This window comes from Lissotriton vulgaris, chromosome 7 (assembly GCF_964263255.1).
Source record: "Lissotriton vulgaris chromosome 7, aLisVul1.2, whole genome shotgun sequence".
NCBI classification, from domain to species: domain Eukaryota; kingdom Metazoa; phylum Chordata; class Amphibia; order Caudata; family Salamandridae; genus Lissotriton; species Lissotriton vulgaris.
Genome location: NC_141695.1, coordinates 173,535,768 through 173,553,913, shown reverse-complemented (window position 1 = coordinate 173,553,913; position 18,146 = coordinate 173,535,768).

Sequence of the window (18,146 nt, the reverse complement as noted above, 5' to 3'; positions counted from 1 at the left end):
TCTGACGCTCCGTCGATCAATCTTGATGAACAGACACCTGTCCACTGCCTGCCTGGGGGATGCGGAATTGCGGATCGCTAATGGTAAGCCTGAGTTAATCATTTTTCCCATCGCAAAGGGTAAAGGCCGGCCTGTAATTGTTGATGGAAAAACAGGAAGTGTTATTAAAACACCACGGAAGAAACAAATATAAGGTACGCTGTGTAGTGCAAAAATAACACTTTCAGTTTCAGAGGTAACAGTATTACATACAAGCATCATTTCGAAAAGTGCGTACTCAGAGTCTCCTTTTCAAGGATAGCAATTAGCACACAGCAGTCAAGTCAAGTCAAGTCAAGAAATTTATATAGCGCGCTACATACCCAGAGGGTCTCAAGGCGCTTGAGGAAGGGTGGGGAATTAGTTGTCGAATATCCAGGTTTTAAGTTGTTTTCTGAATGTAGGGTGGTTCTGAGTGAGGCGAAGGTGAGTGGGAAGTGAGTTCCAGGTTTTAGCTGCCATGTAGGAGAATGATCTGCCTCCCATGGTGGTTTTGTTGATACGGGGTACAGTTGCAAGGGCTTGGTTGGAGGATCGTAGGTGGCGGGAGGGGGCGTAGAAGGAAAGACGTGAGTTGAGACATTCGGGTCCAAGTTCATAGAGTGCTTTGTGTGCGTGGGTTAGGAGGCGGAAAGTAATCCTCTTGTTAACGGGGAGCCAGTGGAGGTTTTTCAGGTGTCTAGAGATGTGGTCTTTGCGCGGGATGTCTAATATGAGTCTGGCTGATGCGTTCTGGATGCGTTGGAGTTTTTTCTGGAGTTTTGCGGTGGTACCGGCGTATAGGGTGTTGCCGTAGTCCAGGCGGCTCGTGACCAGTGCGTGGGTGACCGTTTTTCTAGTTTCGGTGGGGATCCAGCGAAATGTTTTTTTGAGCATGCGAAGAATATTGAAGCAAGAAGATGAGACGGCGTTGACTTGTCTGTTCATAGAGAGTGAGGAGTCCAGGATGACACCTAAGTTCCGTGCGTGGTCCGTCGGGATGGGTGCTTTTCCAAGGGACTCTGGCCACCAGGAGTCATCCCAGGCGGAGGGGGAGGTGCCTAGGATAAGGACTTCAGTTTTGTCTGAGTTCAGTTTCAGACGGCTGTGCTTCATCCACTCGGCTACGTCTTTCATTCCTTCATGTAGGTTGGTTTTGGCGGTGTTAGGGTCTCTGGTGAGTGATAGGATCAGTTGAGTGTCATCAGCGTAGGAGATGATGTTGAGGTTGTGTTGGCGAGCGATGGTTGCAAGGGGGCTCATGTATACGTTGAAGAGGGTGGGGCTGAGTGAAGATTCCTGTGGCACGCCGCAGATGACTTCGGTGGCTTCTGATTTGAACGGAGGAAGGCGAACTCTCTGAGTTCTTCCGGCAAGGAACGAGGTGATCCATTCCAGTGCTTTTCCTTGGATTCCGATGTTTCTGAGGCGCTGTATTAAGGTGCTATGACAAACTGTGTCAAAGGCTGCGGAGAGGTCGAGGAGGATGAGGGCGACTGTGTCTCCGTTGTCTAGCAGATTTCGGATGTCGTCTGTTGCTGCGATGAGTGCGGTCTCTGTGCTGTGTTTGGCTCGGAAGCCGGACTGAGAGGAGTCGAGGGATTTGTTGGTTTCGAGGATGGCGGCAAGTTGGTTGTTGACAGCTTTCTCAATGACTTTGGCCGGGAATGGGAGGAGCGAGATGGGGCGGTAGTTTTTGAGTTCGGTGGGGTCAGCTGTGGGTTTCTTCAGAAGGGCTCTGAGTTCGGCATGTTTCCAACTTTCCGGAAAGATGGCGGAGTTGAGGGAGCAGTTGATGACGTCTCGGAGATGTGGTGCTATGATGGAATCTGCTTTGTTGAAGATGTGGTGAGGGCAAGGGTCTGTGGGGGATCCTGAGTGGATGGAGTTCATCAGGCGGATGGTGTCCTCAGTGGAGATTGGGTTCCAGTAATTGAGGATGTTCAAGGGGGATGGGGGTACTGTAGCGGGTAGGGTGGGTAGGTGTTCGGGTCGATTATCGAAGCTGTTGTGGATGTCTGCAATCTTGTTGTGGAAGAATGAGGCTAGGGAGTCGCAGAGGGCTTGAGAGGGGGTGATGTCGTTGGAGTTGGCTGAGGGGTTGGTAAATTCATTGACGATGTTGAATAGTTCCTTGCTGTTGTGGGCGTTGCTGTCTAGTCGGTCCTTGAAAGCGGCTTTCTTGGCAGACCGGATTAGTTGGTGGTGTATACGGGTGGCATTTTTGAAGGCGTCCTTTGTGCTGGTGTTTGGGTCTTTTTTCCAGGTCTTCTCAAGGGAGCGGCAGAGTTTCTTGGATTTCTTAAGATCATCGTTGAACCAGGAGGCCTTCTTGCTGCCTAGTTTGATTTGACGTTTTTTCAATGGTGCTAGGGTGTCGGCGCTGTTGGAAAGCCATTGGGTGAGGTTAATGGCTGCTTGGTCAGGGTTTGAGGAGTGGGCGGGGGATTTTGAAGAAGTGATGAGGAGATCTGGTCGATGGTGATTTTGTTCCAGTTTCTTCGCAGAGTGGGTTGAGGATGGTTGTTGGAAGTGGTCTTGTTGTAGGTAAAGTGAACGCAGCTGTGATCCGTCCAGAGGAGAGCTGTGGTGTGGCTGAAGGAGATATGTTTGCTGGAAGTGAAGATAGGGTCAAGTGTGTGACCTGCAATATGGGTGGGGGTAGTGACAAGTTGTTTGAGTCCGAGGTTGGCGAGGTTGTCCAGAAGGGTGGTGGTGTTGCGGTCATTGTTCTTTTCAAGGTGAAAGTTGAGGTCTCCCAGAAGAATGTAATTCTCGGAGGGGAGGGCGTGTGGGGTGATGAAGTCCGTGATGTCCTCACTGAATTGTGCCCGTGGTCCTGGTGGCCTGTAGAGGAGAGTGCCTGTGAGTGTGGTCTTGGGGTCGATGTGGATCAGGAAATGAAGGTGTTCAGAGTTGGCGAGATGGACGTCAGAGCTGGTTGAGATGCGGATGGAGTTCTTATGGACGATAGCGATGCCTCCTCCTGTTTGGTCGGTACGGTCCTTACGGATGATCTTATAGCCTTCCGGGATGGCAATGGTGATATCTGGGGCTGATGTGGCGTTCATCCATGTTTCAGTTAGGAAGGCGACGTCTGGAGAGATGGTGTCAAGCAGATTCCAGAGGTCGATGGCGTGCCTGTGGACTGAGCGGGTGTTGAGCAGGATGCATTGTAGGTGATTGGTGTCAGACAGCTGTTTTGTGTTCGTGGGTGAGGAGTTGTTCTTTGTGCCATCGAACTTGCAGGAGAGGCAAGAGAAGGGTCCGTGGATGTGTCCGGGAGCGGCTTGGACGCAGTTGGGGGGGCGGCCGGGGTTAAGGGCTAGGAGGGTGGAGGCGGCGTATGTGATGCGGGTGGTATGGGGGGCACAAGGGCCAGGGGGTCTGGTGCTGGGCGCGGTCCAGGCGTGGACGGGCGTAGACGGGCTTACCTTTGGCGCACCTTCGGCGCGGCCGTAGCGCGTGGACGCTGCGCGTTGGGACATCCGTCTAAAATGGATAGTGGAGGGGGCGGAGCGTGGGAGGGGCGGCTGGGAGGCGGGAGCGAGGTGCAGGGAGGGTCTGGGACGGGCCGAAAGTAAACACGAAATGGCGCTTAGGAAAACAAATGCTGCAAGGGTTCCCAACAATAGTTCAGGCCAGCAGAGGATAGCGCTATACCAGTTAGAGCGACGAAGCGCTGTACAGGGAAAATAGCGAGGCACCCCACAAGAACAATATAATTAAATAGATAGCAAGGCACAGCAGCTTTGCATAGCGCAGCGTAGCTAACTATTTCTATATATTTAATATCAAGGCAGTAATCCCCAATCAGGTACAGCAGCTTGGCAGAGCGCAACGTAGCTAAGTAATTCAATAAAATTGAAAGCAAGGCAGTAATCCCCAATCAGGTACGATACCACGAGAGGAGGTGGGGGAGCGATCCGCTTCTGGAAGCAGCAGGGCGGTCACAGCTCTCTACGAGGGCGAGCGCAGCCTGTATCTCTGTGGGTGGGAGGGGCGGCTGGGAGGCGGGAGCGAGGTGCAGGGAGGGTCTGGGACGGGCCGAAAGTAAACACGAAATGGCGCTTAGGAAAACAAATGCTGCGAGGGTTCCCAACAATAGTTCAGGCCAGCAGAGGATAGCGCTATACCAGTTAGAGCGACGAAGCGCTGTACAGGGAAAATAGCGAGGCACCCCACAAGAACAATATAATTAAATAGATAGCAAGGCACAGGGCCATGCAGACGGTCAAGGCAGGCACCACTGAGTGAAGCAACCTGATGTAGCATACCTCTTTGACACAGACAGACAAAGCCTATCTAATTGTATGCAGCAAGCCACATAGCCGCAATTGTACATGAACTGCTGTCTCGACTCTGGCATAACAACATTACACTGGCTCGACCACTCCATACCACGACTAGACAGACATGTAGTTCTGCTGTAGTAGTTGTTGTTGACTGGTTTACCTGTTTGCCACTCACAAATTGACCATAGTTCATCCGTAAACCGATGATGATGATCCATCCATCCCAGTGAGTGACTGTAAAGAAAAAAGACATATTATTTAACTTTGATCATCAACACTCATTATCATCTTGGTATATTGGCAAACTGTGAGTCCAGGGACATTTTGCATATTGGAAAAGGAAAATGCAACGCAGTGGCCCCTGCAGTTGAAGTACAATTTGAATTAAAAATGGTAAAAAAAACAGAGTAGACTTGAGTTTCATTTAGTGTGTAAACAATTAAATAATAACAGAAGACATATGATTCATTTCATGCACAACAAACAAACAGCAATGCTTTCATCGGAGCCAGACAGCCAATGCTGTCCACTGCATGCCATCTCATTATTCATTACCTGTTCCACTTTTTGTCCGCATCTTTTTCTTAAATTGAAGGGCCACAGGGCAGACTCTCGTGTCAATTTCAGAAGTAACTGTCAGCAATCACCCTATAGTCACTAATTCCAGTCCCACTTCTTTTGAGGGGACTCGTCTACGAAGCAACATTTTCTTCATTCTGCGTAATCCAGCCATCTGCCTTGAGGGAAATGGATAGGGGGAGTCTGGAGGAGGAGGATAGAGGAGCATGACTGAGTTGTGAACTTGTGAACTTCAGGATTGCAGACATAGCAGCACCTTCAATAAGGAAATAAGATGAAGACAGTGCTGCTGATGGATTTGTTGTGATTAGAGTTTTGTTGTGGATGGTAAAAGTTGCAAAACAAAGAAAGACACACAGGAGTAAAAGTGAATAAGGAGTCAGGACGAAAAAAAAGGAAGTCAGTTTGAGGGCTCGGTGTCAGGGAAGTAGAGCTCGTCCTCAAACTCTGTGAATTGAGACAGGAGTAGGTCAGCTAACAAAGAAGAACTTCCGTCACCTAAGTCGGTGTCCTCTTCTTCCTGCGTGGATTCACATATTTTGTAATCTGGTGGTATGAAGTGCTGATTCATCTTGATCATTGTTAACCTCTCCACATTTTTGGGCGAGAGGCGGGTCCTTTTCGAAATTACAATGGCACCAGCAGCACTGAAAACACCTTCAAAAGACACGCTTGTGAGTGGGCAAGACAAATAATTTAGAGCCAGGTTGGTGATCAGTGGCCATTGACCCTTTTTCCCATACCAATACAGCAATGGGTTCTGATTAAAGAAGACCTCTGTTGGGTCATCCAGATAGGCCATCACCATCCACTCAATGTTCTCCAGGGGTGCTCCACTTTGCGTACCATCTGTGGCCTTTGCATCAGCACTGGAACGAGCAAACCCTTGATGAGTTATCCAATCCGCTTCTGACAATATTATGGCTGGGCCGGGTGCAGGTGAGGATGATGATACGGTTGCTGGTGTAGGTAACGGCTGTGAGGGAAAGTGACTGCCTTCGGCAGTGGACCTTGACGCCGGATGACCTGCTCATTCAGTAGTACTTCTGCCGGGTCCTTCAATTTCCTACCGCTCTTTTTCGAACCGAGTGGCTGACAGAGCTAGCTAATGTTTGTACTTTGAAACATCTGCTTCATTAAAAGGAATGAATGCTTTGCTGGCCACTGCCTTTTTGTACCGTGGCTCCAGAATAGTGACACAAATGTAACGTTGTTCTGTATGTATTTTTTTAAGCCTTTCATTGTCAACTATGCGGGTTAATGAGCGGGTTAATGAGCTCACAGCCAACTGATATGCGTCTTGCTTGTCAGTATCACCTTTGAAGGTTGAAGACACTGCCTTCAGTTGGTGCTCTAGCATGCGCAACAATGGGATAGCATTGCCCAAAGTACAGTCCTCCCTGCTACCTTCACACGTGAAGACCTCAAAAGGACGAAGAATGTCTGTCAGGCTTTTAACTAGCTTCCATTCCTCCAACTATAGCCTCATGTCTTTCATAGTAGAACCCAATGCAAAGACGTACTCATTGATTACCAAGCACTGCTCAGACAGATGCTCAAGCGTGTAGAAGGTTGAGTTCCAACGTGTTACCACCTCCTGGATGAGTCCTCTGACTGGCAGTCTATGGTCATGTTGCATGTTCCTCAGCTGCTTCCGGGCCTTAAAAGAATGGCTGAAATGTGTGCAGATTCTTCGGCAAGTGGTCAGTACCTTGCTGACTGTTTTCTTTTTTCAAAAAATCTTGAACAACAATGTTAATACTGTGCGCCAAACACGGCACTCTGAAATAGTCACCATCATTCATTGCCCTAACTATATTACCATTATGCGTGGAAACATAACCAATCATGCGCTTTCTTGGATGCAGCCATTCAAAGACCTTACTGTTAAACTCCTCCAAAATGTTTACTGCAGTATGAGATTTCTCCATGGCAAACATGGCTACTGTTGCACGTTTCCGAGTAGCTTGAAAAACTGTGTCCGTGTCTACACCTGCATATAACTTGTCTCTAACCCCTTTAAAAGAGACCCAGTGTGCAGTGATGCACATGTAATCAAGGGCTTGGCAACTGGTCCACATGTTTGTTGTCAGGTAGATAGTGTGAAGAGCAAAGCTGCCCCAATCACCTCCAGCACATCTTGATGTAGTGCTGGAACTGCAACACTGGCAAAATAGGACCGGCTAGGAACCTTCCATTTAGGGCAGACTGTTGCCACAAATTCTAGAAAACTCACCCCTTCCACAAAAGAAAAAGGGAGAAGGTCCAGTGCTAACATTTTAGCCAGCAGTGCATTATAAAGACGTGCCGTTGGGTGGTTGCGTTCAAATGGCGCATCCGACCAAAACATGCTTTTAATGGTGGCCTGCACCGTTTTCATACATGATGATGATGATGCAGACTTCTTCAACCCAGTTAGGCTCATTGATGTACTTTTTTCGCATTGGTGTTTCTCCCAAACTCTTAGTGTGCCTCATAGATGTTGCTGGGGTAGAGAGTGTTGGTGCTACCACTGCAGTGCTTCTGCCAGGGGTACTGGGTGTACCAGAAAAAATGTCTGTCGCTTCTTTACCTCCCCCCTGCATGATCAGCCCCTCGTCATCATCAGATGCAATGTCAATGGATACATTTGGATTTCTTTTACTTTTGGCTTCCCGGATCTTCCTTAGGTGCGCCTCCCAAGTGATAGTGTGGTGTTTTTGGAGATGACCTCTCTGGCCTCCGGTACAATAGTTGATACCAAGCTTACCCTGACTAACTAAAGTTTTACAAATCAAACAAACGACCATGTTTCCGCCTTTTTGCTAACGCTAAAGAAGTCCCAAACTGGGGACTGGAGATGTATGCTGGTGATGGAGGTGCTACTTTCAATGCCAGATCAAGTGGAGGATGGGCATAGCTGAATTTGACTCTGTTGTGCACATACAGCACCACTACTTGAGGTAATGGAGGTCGAGCTGGATGGAGGTCCCTTCTGATGAGAAAATATGGAAGCTGTAGGTCGTGTTGGTGTAGTAGTTAACTGCGTTGGTGGTGGTACCAGTTATGTTATGTTATGTTATTAAAATTTCTATAGCGCACAGCTGCCCCAGCAAAGGGGCATCCCGGCGCTTTTAGACTAACAGAGGAACTCCGGCTGCAATGTCAGAGGCAGAGTAGCACAGCAGACTGGTGCATGTTACAGAATCAGGGTCTGAGAGGGAACAGATGGGTTTTTATCGCCACTCCGCCCACATTTCGCTCAGCAGCAATTCAGAATAGGGTCAAAATGTCTATCTGCTGCATGCCCGCTGGGGCTGGAGTGATGACTGTGATGACTGGGTCGTCGTCAGACTGTTCATCAGCAGCGGAATACACCACTTCATGTTCGTCGTCATCACCCATAAGTGAAAGCCTTGCGAAACCTTCCTTTTAGGCTTAGCTACCTTTGTCAGCTCATGGTGGCGTGCCTCACTCTCAGACTCCATTGGTCTTTTCCAAATAACATCAAGATCATCAGAATTTAGGGGGCTTGAAGAAGAACTTGTAGTAGCCTTCCTTGACCTTTTTCTTGCTGGGGATCTGGAAGACAATAGATCATTATCAGGAGGAGTGGCTTCCTCGGATGATACCTCCGCTTGAATCTCGATTTCCTGATGTGCCCCAACTTTTGGAGGAACAAGCATTGTGGCCAGTTGTGCCGCTTCATGCGCCTCCAGTTGTGCCTCTTTATTATTTATTTATTTATAGTCTTGTAGCGTGCGTGAATCAGCCCCGAAGGGGTATCTCCTCTCCATGCGCTTCTCCATGCGCCTCTCCATGCGCCTCTCCTCGCGCCTTTCTATTCGCCTCTCCTTGCGCATCTACTTGCGCCACTACTTGCACCTCTCCTTGCGCCTCTCCTTGCGCCTCTCCTTGCACATGCACTTGCGCTAGTACTAGTTGCACCTGTGGTTGTTGTTGCGGCTGTGGTTTTTGAACACTCATCACATGAGTTACACCCTGCGTTGATTGGATGCTACTTTCTTGTGATGAGCCAACATCACTGGTCGATGGTGATTGAACAATTAAAGTGTCTGCCTCTGCAGCACTCATGGCCTTGGACCTAACGTGGCGTGGTGGCACTGAGACCAATGAAGCAGAGGTGCTACTCCCAGCTTGGTCCCGGGCAGACCCCGCTGCTTCAGGCGTAGTTTTATTTTCCCAAAAAAAGTGTCTGTGGGCACACCAGTCTCCTTGGTAAGTGGCACCACTTGCTTCTTCTGCTCCTTCTTACTGGCAGTGGCACTGGCAACGTTCTTGGTAGAGGAGCTACGGCCATCTTTTTTTGGGCCCATCTTCTTCAGATGTCAGAACAGCAGGCCGCAGTTGCACGAGTTGCAGAGTTGTCTGTGGGCACACGTGACGTTGTGCTGCACACACTGCAGCAGGAATTCTTCCTGGCACTGATGATGAACGATGACTGATTTGTGGTTCCCTTGTGCACCTAAAAGCAAAGGAAGCCAGAGGTACATCAGTTAAAATAAATGTTGCATATGTCGTGTTTCAATTATTATTTGCAACTAGGCATATATTTTTACAACACACCCAAAAACGGAAAGACCCAAAATAAAAATTGCAATTCTAATCAAAAATTGATGTTTACATTAATAGAAGAGAGACCACACAGAGAGAGTTGTTTCATGCACCACTGTGTACCCCTGGGCATAATGGATGAAAGCAAGGCAAACTGGGTGCAGGCCTGAGCACACTGCCTGCCTTCAAAATGGCCCCTTGACCTCCACCCACATGGCCAGGCCCTGCCTGTACCAGTCCTCAAAATGGCCCCCACCCACATGGCCAGGCCCCAACACCACCTCAAAAAGTCGAAAAACACACAAAAATCACCACAATCTAATGCCATCCATGCCCTTAATGATGTTTAAATTCGAGACACCCTACAGAAAGAGTTCGTTTACTGAAGAAACCAACAGCAGACCCCACCGACCTCAAAAACTTCCGCCCCATCTCGCTCCTTCCTTTTCCTGCCAAAGTCATCGAGAAGATCGTCAACAGACAGCTTGCCGCCTTCCTCGAGACGAACGGATCCCTCGACCCCTCGCAGTCCGGTATCAGAGCCAACCAAAGCACCGAGACTGCCCTCATCGCAGCCACCAATGACATCCGGGCCCTGCTCGACAACAGGGAAACAGCGGCACCCATCCTCTTGGACCTCTCTGCAGCGTTCGACACTGTCTGTCACCGCACCCTAGTCCAACGCCTCAGCAACATCGGCATCCAAGAGACGGCACTGGAGTGGATCATCTCATTCCTCGCTGGAAGAACACAGAGAGTCTGCCTCCCCCCCGTATCGTTCCGAGGCCACCCAAGTCATCTGCGGCGTCCCGCAAGGATCATCTCTCAGCCCCACCCTCTTCAACATCTACATGAGACCCCTTGCTGCCATCGCACACCAACACAACCTCAACATCATCTCCTACGCTGACGACACCCAGCTGATCCTCTCCCTCACCAGAGACCCCGACACCGCCAGAACCAGCCTACACGAAGGGATGAAAGACGTCGCCAAGTGGATGAAGAACAGCCGCCTGAAACTGAACTCAGACAAGACGGAAGTCCGCATCCTGGGACCATCGCCCTCCGCATGGGACGACTCCTGGTGGCCCCCAGCCCTGGGCACCGCTCCCAAGCCAACAGACCACGCACGCAACCTGGGCTTCATCCTGGACTCCTCCCTCTCGATGTCCAGACAAGTCAATGCTGTCTCCTCATCATGCTTTCACACCCTTCGCATGCTTTGCAAGATCTTCAGATGGATCCCGACAGAAACCAGGAAGACGGTCACCCAGGCCCTCGTCACCAGCCGACTGGACTACGGAAACACCCTCTACGCCGGAACCACAGCCAAGCTACAAAAAAGACTCCAACGCATTCAGAACGCCTCCGCCCGATTCATCCTGGACATCCCCCGACGCAGCCACATCTCCAGCCACCTGAGGGACCTGCACTGGCTCCCCGTCAACAAGAGGATCACGTTTAGGCTCCTCACCCACGCACACAAGTCTCTACAGGACCTGGGCCCCAAGTACCTCAACGACCGCCTGAACTTCTACACGCCCACCCGCCGGCTACGGTCTACTAGCCTCGCCCTCGCCGCCGTACCACGCATCCGAAGAGCCACCGCCTGAGGCAGATCCTTCTCCTACCTGTCGGCCAAGACATGGAACTCCCTGCCCATCCACCTTCGGCTGACCCAGGACCACCTCGCCTTCAGGAGACAACTCAAGACCTGGCTGTTCGAGCAGTAGCAGACCCCCTCCCCCTAGCACCTTGAGACCCTTCCGGGTGAGTAGTGCGCTATACAAGTGGTATGATTGATTGATTGATTGATCCATGCACCACTGAGTACCCCTGGGCATAATGGATGAAAGCAAGGCAAACTGGGTGCAGGCCTGAGCACACTGCCTGGCTTCAAAATGGCCCCTTGACCCCCACCCACATGGCCAGGCCCTGCCTGTACCAGGCCTCAAAATTGCCCCCACCCACATGGCCAGGCCCCAACACCACCCCAAAAAGTCAAAAAACACACAAAAATAACCACAATCCAATGCCATGCATGCCCTCAATGATGTTTGAATTCAAGACACCCCACAGAAAGACTTGGTCCATGCACTACTGAGTACCCCTGGGCCTACAGGCTAGTGTGGCTTTACGGGCACCCCAAAATAAAAAAAAACTCCACATATAACAGTGAGCTAAAATTCCATGACATAAATGAGATTTAAGTTCAACAAAACTCATAGAAACAGTTGTATCATGCACCCACGACTAACCCTGGGCCTACTGGATACTGTGGCTACCCACAATACATTTTTTTAAAGTTGTGAAAAAGTTTTAAAATTGTAATTGCAGCAACTGCAATGCCCCAAACAAACAACACCAACTTACTTGTAAAATCTCAAATCCAAAAGTGATCCAAAGTCCAAAAAGTCCTCAAATACAAATATCCAGCAGCAGCCACAAAAAGTAATCCTTCCAGCTCCAGATCCAAATGAAAAGTGACCAGGACATGGACAAAGCACTGGGAGGAGCCTGCTGGACAGGAACAGGAAATTGGAGACTCTGGGACACTTCCTTCCTCCCCCCCCCCTCTAAAAATGGACTCCTTGCACAAAAAAGTGCAGCCAAATGTCAATCTGAGGAGTTATTGTGATCAAAACCATAATTTTCAGAATGTTTATGCTGCCTGCGGTGGATTTCTTGTGCAGAATTGAAATTTTTGCAAGTTTGGAAAAGCGAGCTGTTCAAATCTCCTGCCAGAAGTCAGCTGCGCGCCGCATCTACGTGTTCGCAATTGTTTACACTCGCGATGCGTGATCGCGGGCCCTTATGACGTACTCGCATTGTCAAACTCTTGCTGTGCAAGATGGTGGGCCAAGATGACGTACTCGTGGTCGAAAAACTCTTGCGCGATCACGCAGCAAGATCCAAAATGGCACAGCGCACGCAAACCGGGAGGAAAAACAACTCGGCGAACTCAGAATCATGGTAAGTCAACGCCGTGCACGCAAGATTTTATTTTTGAAGCGTGACCAAGAAAAAAATCCGCCAGCTTGCGAATTACAGATTTTTGAACAAATTTCCGCGATTCGCAGACTGCGAAATTGCCAAAAATCCGTAAATTCCACAAACGGAACGGATTTTCAGCCCATAGTTAATGTTGATGGGAGGAAGGAGTGCACCTGCGACCTGAATAGGGCTGGGCCTTCCCGCCACAATGCTGGCTCCACCCCCTGTAGTGTGTCTGATGTCCCTGACGCATCCTGTGAATAGGCAGAGGGGCTAAGCAAAAAAAGTGCTCAGGAAGCAGTTGCATCTGGTTCGCCCCTTGTCTGCACCTTTGGAAATAAAGGGGTTCAGTGTATAAAAGAGGGGCTGTGACTCCAAGCAAATGCTTTTGTTCCTACTTGAATATGCCAGGGGCGTGTTGCTGGTGGGGCCCAGGGGAAGGCCTGCCTCCCTGGGCCCTGCCCAGCTCCTGGATGCCTGGAGGATTTTCCTTGTGGGGAGCTGTTTTACCCCACCTTTGCTGCCCCGGACTTTTGGGACCCTTCGCCTTGCTTTCTTTGCCTTTGCCCAGACTTTTTGTGGCCTAAGCGCACTGGGAGCGCTTTTTGGGGGAGAAGGCTGGTGACTTTGCCCTGGCGCTTAGAGAGCGCTTCTATGTGTGCCTTTGCAGCTCTGGGCTGCTGTCTGGGGATTCCCCCCGTCATGGCTGCCTATTTTGGTGATTCTGGAGATCCATGGGCAGGTGCCCACCCTGCAGCTTTGTGTTTGATTTGATGGCCACCGCGGGTGCCTATCCCGCTTATTGGGGTCTGGCGCGGGTGCCCACCTTGCGCATACCTTCATTTTTGCACTCGAGGGAGCCTACCACTCGTTTTGCACCTCGAAGAATCACCGCCGCGGGCCCGATTGGCCCCACAGGAAGTCAGGCAGTGCGATGTCTGATGTGGGGCGGGACTTCCGCTTCCCGAAGGAAGCCCCGCGCCCACGGCATTACCGGACGAAAGGTGGAGGAAGGTGGAGGTGTCCGGGGCTCCCATAAGCTGAGGGAGCCCCGCGGGCGGCACCGAACGATGGATCCTCGGCAGGGCCCTCCTCTGCTGTGAAAGAGATCCGTGGTTGTAGTGCTAGTAAGGCCCCGGTCCCAGAAGAGGGACCGGGCGAAGCGGAGACCGACCGGATTCAAGAGCCCAGGTGAGTGTGGATGACGGGAGACATTGCCCGTACCTCTAGCCAGGGCAGCCCCGAGTTGCAGGGGGCTGCTTCGATGCCTGTTTAAGGCCCACTATGATGGTGGCATTTTAGAGTGGCCCCGGATGGCAGCGGGCTGCTCCAATGGTTTGCACAGTGGCAGGGGGCATGTAGGGTGGCCCCGGATGGCAGTGGGCCACACCCACATTGTACTGGTCATTTCCCAAGCCCGAGGGTTCCAACGAGGCCCCAGTTGTTTCTCCAGATACAGCTTATTTAGTCACTGAGCCCCGTGTGGCTCTACCGTTTGGCACATTATTTCCTTTAGAGCCTAGATGGCTCCACGGTTGGGCACGTTGGTTGTCAGAGCCTAGAGGGCTCCAACATGCGCATTATTTGTTCTAAGAGCCTAGAGGGCTCCAAACCTGTGGCGCAGTTTTTGTTCCCAAGGGCCAGTGAGGGCCCATGCCGCAGTTTATTTCCCAGCTGCCCAGCAAGTAGTGGGCAGCTGCACCGTTTAGGTATTTATTTCAGGGGACATGCGCTCTTGGACTCAGGAGTGAGTCGCACTCCTTCACCCCTACCTTGGCCCTCCACAGCTGCACAGCACTTAGTGCCAGATGCAGCATTTTGGCCCAGTTCTGGTTCTCAGCTGCCCAGCAAGTAGTGGGCAGCTGTAACCTTTAGGTCTGCTCCGGTGGCGCACCCCTGACTGGCGCTGCGTTGGCAGCGTGCCCTGACATTCTGGACACAGGGCATTGGAGCCCCTTCTTGATGGCCAGTTGGCCAGGGGGAATGGTAGAGGTATAGGGTGCAAGGCCCTAATGTAATTGATGTGTACTTTAAATGGGGTGCTAGGAAATGTAATGCATCTAGTATGTTTTAGGCACCCTGTGTTGATACCTCTAGAGATGGTTTTACCTATGGAGGTTTGTGCTACTGAGATTATAGTTCACTGTGATTTATGCCCCCAAATGTGAGTTATACGTAGGAGGTAGGGTCTAATGTGTTTAGACTAGTGAGGAGATTGCTTACTGTATTTATACTGGTTAGGCCTAATGCGATTTATGCGTAATGTGCAACGCCATTATGCCTGTGATACCTCTAGATGTGTTTTCATGCTTAGGAGGTTGTTTTACTTAGTATAGTTTATACTAGTGAGTTCATGTGCCCCTGCGTGATCTATGCCTTTGGTGATTAGTATTGCGTAGGGTGTACCTACCTTTTACCAGTGGTTACTGGTTGTGTTCTACAATTGTTGTTTTATGCTATTTCTACTAAGTGTTGATCCTGACAGTGGCCCACGTGGCCCTGTCCTGTGTAAATAATCCCTTGTGAATATTGCCAGTGCCAGTTGGCACAATGTATATTGTGTGATTACTATCTGATGTATTTTAAGAATACAAAAGTTATTTTTATATAACATTGTGTGGAGTTCCTTTTGTAGTGTGCCTGGGATGTTGTTGCTGTGTGCGTGCGCAAATGCTTTACACATTGCCTCCGGGATAAGCCTGTCTGCAAGTGCCAAGCTACCAAGGGGGTCAGCAGGGGTTATCTTTGGCGTGTAACCCCCTTGCCCTGACTAGAGTGGTGGTTTCTGCCTGGCTTTGGCGCAAGCCTTGACCAACTAGAAATCCCAGTTGTAATACTTTTATTTAACTGTTCTCTCATCACAAAAAATTTGAGGAATAGGGCCCGATTTATATGTTGGGGGTTTCACCCCACCAACCTAATAGTCCGCCAGCCCAATTTAATTTCGGGAGGACCATAGGTTGGCGCCAGTGGAGACAACTCTGTCTCCACCTTGGTCACACCCCTTTAATGGCCTGATGGAGTAAGGGCCATTGGAGGTTTGGCTGTATGTCCACTCACCTAACCTAAAAGGGTAGAGACACAGTATTTTACAATGACTGTTATCACCAGCAAAAGCCGGGTGGTAAGGGGCACTGAAAAGTGCTTATTTACACCACCACCAAAGCCATGGCCTTCTCTGCTGCCATGGCAGGAAATTCCCTTGCCATGGTGGGGGGGGGGGGGAGGGGGGAGGGGGTATTGTTTTTTTTTTAAAAAGACAAAACACATTGTAAGTTTGATGGAGCTCTCCTTCAAACTAACAATGCATTGAAATTAACAGCTGTGTTGGCGGTTTCTGTCAATGCTTGAAATGTCCACTGGGTAAGTGGAAATTTCAGAATTTGGTGGGTGGCACGGAGAATTTGTCAGGACAACGGAGTAATTTATCCTGTCACCCTGGAGGAGGCTGGGCTGTCCGCCAATAATAAATGAGGTCATCAGTCTTGAATGTTCATTTAATGTAGCATCCAACCCGATACAAGCAATATTAAAATAATCTTTGGCATCGTATATCTGAAATATGTTGGAGTCCTGCTCATAAGGCAGACACTCACTGGATATTATATGTAGCAATAATCATTTATGTAAGGTAGAGACATGGGTTGCAGTTTCATGAGCAGATAAAAAATCCGAGAAGGAAAGTTAGTGGTTGGCAAAAGTGCAGTGATAGGAGTATGGATCAAAAAGAATAAATCCTGTGACAGTTATAATCCTGAAGTGATTGATCCCAACTTAATGCTAACACAATATAATCAATGTTTGGAGTTAAGAGTTGAAGAACTAGTCCCCTGACAAAAATGTTGGCTAAGAGAAGGCAAAACCAGTGATTTAAATCGGAGCTAGAGTGAGAACTCTGAAAATGATATGAACCAGTGCAGATGTGGAGTAAAGGATACAAAAATCAAATAAAAGATACAACGGTGAGCTATCAGGCTATCACAATTTTAAATTTGCCAAATACATCTAATGCAATATTTACAAAAATCAAAGACCTGAAAGAAGTTCCTAGCTAAGAGCTAGATCCCCACTCAGAGATTATGTGTAATAAGTTTGCAGATCTTTTTTGCAAATAAAGTCAAATCGCAGTTGAAGACCAATGTCTCTCTTTTTCTGAGAAAAAATGTTGCTAAGAAATCTAGCCCCAAATCATAGAAAGTCTGAGCCATTTCTATATGTGGGAATTGAAAGAATTAATGGCCCTAATAAAAGTAGTAATCTATTAAGTTCTGCCACAGATATTATTCCTGCCATGTAATTCAATGAACTGATTATAAACCCCATCTTCACACCTGGGAAATCATTGATTTATCGCTAAGAACTGTGGGCCTCATTACGATGCCAGTCGGAAACGGGACCGCCCGACATGGAGTAAGTGGTCCCGCTTTCCAAATTCCAATGCAACTGCCTTGAAAGCGGTCAGAAAGTGTATATGTCTTATCTTATGCTGCAGGTCACAGCACAAGCAGCAATAGGAAATATGCACTTTAAAAAAAATATTCTTGCACCGTGTGGCAGGCACAATTGGTGCCTTCCACACAATGCATGGATGTTTAGGTGGGCAGGGCCAATAGCCAACGGCCATGGGGGAAAAGGACCCTATCTGCAAGCCATTTCATAGTGGAAGAACCAACATGAAAAGACTGTTGAAAACGTTGCTCGTCATCCACACGGCGGTGCCTGAGTAGGCACCACCTCCATTTTGGGGATTATGATCCGACATCTGCCCCCGGGGGCTCATTGAGCCTGTCAGAGGCAGTGGGGATTCCCCCACAGGCATGGGTCAGACCAGCGGCGGTCGGACCGATGCCACAGATGTCGGGTGGAACGCAACCCCAAATCGTAATAAGGCCCTGTGTCTCGAGTAGGAGTTAAAAATAGCACTGATTGGGAGCGTGACTACGGCGCCACAGGAAATGGCGGCTGATCCGCGGAGCTCTGTCGGTTCATAGCAGTTACGGGAGCCTTCCAGGTGTTTACACAACTCTTCTGGATTGCAATGCCGTGACTCCCATTACCGGAACACCTGCTGATTCGCACTGAAGGATTCCAGCCGGGCTCGGTGACCAGAGGAGCTTGTATCCCGCTTTTCATTTCTTCAGAGTGTCGCGCCTGTGACGCGACCGCCATTTTAGCGTTCGTGACACCTGGTGAGCGTTCTGCTCTGTCTGTCCCACGCCTCACAACAACATTAGCTATATGATGCTCATGCCTGTTTTAGACCTCACAGTATGCCCCCTTTCTAGATAGACGCTCCTCTGTAAAATTCTCTAATACCAAGATGCACTCACAATTCACTTCTGCTATTCATCGCAAAGCTTTCACTGACATTTGGAGACTTTGTAATCCAGACTTACAGGAATATACATTTCATTCTCCCCCTCATAACTCCCAATCTCGAATAGATTATCTTTTCTTAAGTAATCTTCTGTCCCAACTTGTCTCACACTCCGAGATTGGCTTCATCCTAATAGCAGATCATGTCCCAGTTTATGTGGACTTTGATTTGTTAACCTTCTCTCCTCATGCTGGCAGATGGCGTTTTAATAATTAATTTCTATCTGATCGCAACTTCACAGGCCAATTCACTTCTTTTGAATCTGAATTCTTCTCCATTAACTCTACTCCAGACTCTTCTCCAGTAATGATTTGGGACTCCTTTAAACA